Here is a 6847-nt window from a genome sequence, read left to right on the forward strand (position 1 = left end):
GCATGTTTCCATGCCTAGTCTAGTCTACTGGGACTATAAACTGGTGATGTCAAATGTATCCTTGGCTTCGCCTCGGAATGATTTGTCATGAGATCTAACCAGAGCACCTATAATCTGGCACTACGGGTGGCTGAGGTTTCTTCGTAGTGGCTGTGGTTTAATACCCAAAATCGCGGGGTTGGTTTAAGGACTGATTCTCTTCGAAAAGGTCTGTATACAAAGCAGCATATGCTGGATTCCTCAATCCGATACGTATATCTTACCGTTCGTGTAGTGGAACGCCAGTATATGCTGGGGAATTGTCAGTATTCAATGGTTGCCTGTCATCCGTGGACTCACCTTGTCTCAACTTATCTCGAATGATCTACAAGGACCACAGTTGCTAAGATGTCCGAAGAATCAGTGGCATACGAATGATGTCCGAAGAATTATAGCCAGAATGCTTTATTGTACACATGCGCCTGTATTATTATGTTCCCAAGCTTAAACCTCTGATCAAAACCATAATATCCCAGTGTCGTACGTGTGTAATACAGAAGCGTAAAAAAGTCAACAAATTATGGCAGCTTTATACCCCGAAAGAAAAATACTTTCGCGACCCTTCGCTAACACCGGTGTCGACTTCGCTGGATCGTTCGACATCAACACATATGCAGGCCGGGGATGTAAAGTAACAAAGGGGTACGGATTGTATTTATATGTTTCTTGACAAAGACCATTCATCTTGAGGCAACCAGTGAAATCTCGACGCAAGCTTTCCTCCCGCCGTGGGTGTCCGACTGTATTATACTCTGACAATGGTACCGCATTTGTTTGCGCTTTTAACACATTGGATGCAAATAGAACACAATTTATAGCACTTGTACGTCGAAAGCTGCTCAATCTACACTCTTTCCCTCCACTAGAATGGCATTTTATACCGCCAGGGGTACCTCATATGGGAGGTCTCTGGGAAGCCGGAGTGAAAAGCTTCAAGATGCACTTAAAACAAGTCTCTCATAGCCAGAATTTTACCTTTGAGGAGTTCTCCACTTTGTTAGCTCGTATCGAAGCTTGTTTAAACTCCAGTCCACTCAGTCCTAGCAGTGAAAACCCCACGGATCTATGTGTGCTAACCCCCGGACACTTCCTTATTGGTAGTGCATTGTTATCTACCCTAGAACCTAATCTAATAGATCACTCGTTGAGTTATGTTCATCGTTGACAAAAACTAAAGGTTCTTCATTATCTTTTTTTGCAGTGGTGGAAAGAGAAATACCTCAGAGAACTTCACAAATGCTTTAAGTGGAAATTCCCCCAGCGTGATTATGCTATTGTCGATTTAGTCATCATTAGGCAAGATAATTTACCACCCAATCAATGACGACTAAGTCGCATTGAAAAAGTTGTTCATGGCTCGGATAACCGAGTTAGAGTCGCCGAAGTACGAACTGCCAATGGCCAATCGTCAAATTAGTTTTACTCCCTAATCTCGAACAACACATTTTTTCCTTTTATTCACAGCTATTACAATGCTCAATCAACGCCGTCGAAGTCTCTCGCCATTGGAGGTCAAAAGGCGAAGTCCTCATAATAGAAATATGTAGTAGGCTCTCCTTTGTCGGCTGTGTGAAACGGCAGTATTGTGAGAATTGCCTTGACCATTCACATTAGATTGTCTCCTGTCGCAGTACGGAACATTTTTTTGACAATGAGATTACCTATAATATATTGGCATCTAACACAATAACCGAAATCACAACATTTGTTGTGTATAAATAAAGCACTTTTATACATTTTATTTTCGTTTTTATACCCTATACCACTATAATGAGGAGGGTATTATACGTTTGTGCTGATGTTTGTAACATACAAAAATATTGGTCCAATACCCACCTTTAAGTATACCGATCGATTCAGAATCATTTTGAGTCGATTAAGACATGTCCGTCCGTCCGTCCGTCTGTCCGGCTTGCTGGCTGTCCATGTAAACCTTTTGCGCAAGGTAAAGGCCGCAATTTTCAAGATAATTTGATGAAATTTTGACCAAGCATGTTTTTGGCACAGGGACGAAGCCTATTGAAAATGGTTGAAATCGGTCTATTATTTCACCTATCCCCCATACAACCGCATTCGTATTCTACTATATCTCTAAAAATTGGCACAAATAAGTTTTATGTAAGTATAAATGACAAGGATCGGCCCTTATTTGACCCTAGCCCCCATACAAACCCCCATTCAAAAAATGTCCTAAACGTGTAAAATTGACTTGTAACCATTTGTATCGCAATGAAACTCAACAAAACTAACTGTTATTTAAAACTATATCCTTTTCCCAAATTTACCGAGGATTAGCCAATATTTGACCTATATAAAGCTTCATTTAGAAATTTTAGTTTTTTTTTATCAATAAATTGCTTAAATATTTTGGAATTATGGTAATATTCAACATAAAAGTTTCTTTATACAAAATAAAAATTTTAAAAATATACTTATGGTGTAGTGTATTATACGGTCGGCCATGCGCAAATATACTTTCCTACTTGTTTATTACTGTATTTTTATACCCTCCACCACCATCAGTGGTGCTAGAGGGTATATATAAGTATGTCATTCAGCTTGTAACATCAAGAAATATTCGTCTGAGACCAAACAAATTATATTTTCCTGGGTCCTTATTCTGAGTCGATTTAGCTATGTCCATCTGTCTGTCTAAAATACGCTCAAGTTTAAACTAAGGAAAGGAAGTCAGGAAATTTCACCTAATATATTCACTATTATCTTAAGCAGTTTGGTATTGAAAATGAGCAAAATCGGTTCACACCGGGAAAAGTTATGAATCAAAATTTAAAACATCCTCGAAAAAATAAGCATTTTTTACACATTCGGATGTAATTTTCTCGAAAAATATTCAAGATAATTCCATGAAAATCACCCCATATTCCCGGAAAATGGTTTTTTGTTAATAACTTTCTTCACAATGTCGACATATTCAAAAATTTTACAAATTAATAATTTATGCCAATAGAATTCATCCAAAGAAAAAATTTTCTTGATCCATAATTGGACATAGCTCCCATACAAGGTCCCCTTCCGAAAATCACTTAAACGCACAAAATAAGATATCCATATAAAATTAGGTACAAATATTACTCTTAAATAAAGAAATATTATTGTGAAAATGTTTTTCCGATCGGTCCATAATTGGTTATAGCTCCCATACAAGGTCCCATCCCGAAAATCACTTAAACGCGTATAACTCCTTACTTAATTAAGATATCCATATAAAATTTGGGACAGGTATGGCTCATATGCATATAAATATTACAGTGAAAGGGTTTTTTGATCGCTTCATAATAGGTCATAGTTTCCATACAAGGTCCCATCTCGAAAATCACTTAAACTCATTACTAAATTAAGATATCGATAAATTGTTTGGTACAGGTATTGCCCATATGCATATAAATATTACTGTGAAAGGTTACTGAAAGGCAGATGAAAATCTGCCTCCCCATTTATTTTCAGTGAAGAAGAAAATATTTTTTTGTAATTGTGGGGAAGAAAATATTTTTTGTAAAATTGCAAACTTGCAGAATGGGAAGAAAATATTTTTTTTGAAATTGTGGGGAAGAAAATATTTTTTGTAAAATTGCAAACTTGCAGAATGGGAAGAAAATATATTTTTTGAAATTGTGGGGAAGAAAATATTTTTTTAATTGCAAACTTGCAGAATGGGAAGAAATTATTTTTAGTGAAAATTGACACCAATATATTTATTTTGTATAATACATACATATGTATGTAGTTATGCTAAAAGTCCATACAAAAAAATGTTTAACAGTTTAACAGGTAGACAATTATTTGTGATTTTAATTTTTAGCATGGAGACAATGTTTACATATGTAACCTAAATTAAGATTTTCTCAATTTGAAATATTAAAGAGAAATTACTAATTCTTTGGAGATGAATTGGATTAGATATAAATATAAATGATGGATGTAAAATTTTAATTGACTAATTTTAATTGACTAATAAGACTTTTAATAGGTGGGACAAAAATGGAATCTAGTAAAATTAAAAATTCTTATATTGTTGCGGCTTTCAATAAATTAAAAGCAAGACCATATCTAGCATCAAAAGATTTACTAACATCAAAGCCATATAAGGTTTTAAATATTTTCCGCCATAAGAATAAATATGGAAATGTGGTGATGGCAGAGCTTGATGAGGGGATGTTTTATCTTCCCAAACGATATAATAATTTGGAAGATAAAGTAATAGATGAATTTAAAAAGAACCAATTTACTTTAACGAGAAAGTTAGAAAATGGTTTATATGTTTTGGAATTGGAAGAGCTAATCAGTGAAAATCCCACTGGAGAAGACGAACTGGAAGAATTTTTCATACCAAATACTCAATCATTTTTCGGTTGGGAAAATAGAAAAATTTCAAGAAATTCTTAATAAGGATAATTGGTTTATTAGTATATAAGTATCAGCGTTTCTTAAAAATAAATTAATTCTAAAAATAAAGCTTTATAATAAAGATGTCACATATAAAAATTCAACAATTTCTTCAAGATTTTGATGGTTTAATTTTTGTCGATCATCAACAAATATTGGAACAGTATTTGGCACTTATTAATAAAAATGGAAATGAAGAACCTATACCATCTAAATATGGATTACACTTCAAAAATTGTTCATGGTCGAATGATAACACAAACGTTGGTCCTGACACTTGCAGTTGTTGAAAACATAAACTACTTATAAGGAAAATAGATGATATTATAAGAAGATATAATTTATTATGTAAACGTCTAAAATAAGTTAATGTAGAAAATATTTTTAATATCAAATATGTTAATTTTAAAGCAAAAATATATTAAAAAAATTATAAATAATGCAACATAAACAATTTTTTGTTTTTTGTTAACAATAATTTCCTTCAATTTTAAATTTGGATAGGCTCTTGTAAATTTTGAATTTAAGAAATAATTTTAGTAAATAAAAGACAGTCTATCAAGAAAATCATATTCAGAATTATGGATACATCCAACAACTTTAAAATTGGATCGAATTATACTTCAAACAAGGACCAAATTGAAATTCAAGAAAATTTAATACTGCCACCTATAGACATTCCACTATTCCTTGCATTGCATGACGGCCAGGATAAAATTTTATTGGAAGTTTTACTAAATGTGGAAAAAGAACTTGAAATAAAAACAAAATAATATATATTTTTCTTTCTTTTTATTTTCTATAAGTAAAACAAAGAAAAATATTTATATAAATTTAAAACTAACATATCATTTTCATGTAAATTAAAATAATTAAAAATATTTAAAATTTTATTAAAAGTTAAATCTTTACATCTTAAATAAAAATACAACAATAAACACCACAAAACATTGAAGTTTCACTTTGAATTCGCATATTATTGTAGACAAATGTTTTAGAATTTCGATTTAAAAATGAAATAAATGGTTTAATTGGAGGTTGACTGCAGAACAAAAAAATAATGCTGGTTTATTTTCAGGAAAGTAAAAAGCGACCCAATGCTGTCCAGGTTTATAAGATGGATCAGTGTTGGCTATGTAAAATGAAGGTTTCGCAATAGGTGTTTTGGGTAATTTATTACTGGGGAAAACTCCTATAAATTTATATTTTGTTCAGTTATTTGAATTTAAAGTATTTATAATATTTATTGAGTTCATAGCGTTTAAATTATAGAGCGAGACTTATCAATTTCCAGTATACTATCAAATTCGCAATATACTAAACAGGTAATTGCCTCCGTAATCGGTTTTCCAAAACGTCCTTCTATTCGAATAGTTCCTTGATTTATTAAATTTCCACAATTAGGGTTATTATTATGATCTGGTGTTAAATCGGAAGATATTAAAAAATATCCGTTATCAAATAGTTCTTTTGTTATTTGATGACCTTTATCGAAATGATGAATTCCAGTTCCTTTAAATAGTGTTTGATAACCTCGAGTGCTTATTATTCCACCATTATTATAATTAAATGCAATAGGCTGTGCTGGAAATTGTACTCCATTAACAACCAAATTAAATCTTTGTAAATTAAAATGTTGAAAGTTATATGGATTTTCTTTTCTATCTCCAGTATATGCTTTGTTAGATACCATTCCAAAAATAAAAAAAGTTTGGTAATTGCCCAAGTACAACATTATCCAGAGATAATGAATGCTTTCCAGGATGTATAGTGAATGTCTTCATTTCTACTCTTTTATATGGGTAAATTGCATTTTTTTATTGTAATACATTATAATGTGCCATTAAAATATTATTATTAATAACAAGGTGTTTTATGTATAAATTAGCTTCATGTATTTTTATTTGAGATTCATTTTTATCTCCATCTAATATATAGAAATCAGGCTTCTCCAAATTTTATGTAACCTTAAGATCAACATTATTAAGTAAATATTTTTGTTGATTAAAAACATCTACATGAAGTTTTCCAAAAAGCTCTACTTTTTTCCATCTTTGTATTTTTTTTTTTTTGTCCAATACAGAGTTTTCTTTTTCAATTAATGAATTAATTTTATTCATATCAGCAGCCCAACCACATGATTCGAGATGTGTAGATCTAGCATCATTTCCATAATTTAACAGTGTTTTCATATATGCTCTATAGTGATAATTATTGTCGGGTTGGGATACAATTTTATTGTTAATATGAACTACACAATTTCTAAATAAGGAGTGTAATAGGTTATTAACAAGACCCATTTCCTTTAAATTCAACCACCAGTCTCAGATAAATACTATTAAGATCTCTATATGTTTCACCATTCCCCAATGATACAAATTCTATAGTACTAGAGTTGTCCAAT

This window comes from Lucilia cuprina, chromosome 4 (assembly GCF_022045245.1).
Source record: "Lucilia cuprina isolate Lc7/37 chromosome 4, ASM2204524v1, whole genome shotgun sequence".
Classification (NCBI taxonomy): Eukaryota; Metazoa; Arthropoda; class Insecta; order Diptera; family Calliphoridae; genus Lucilia; species Lucilia cuprina.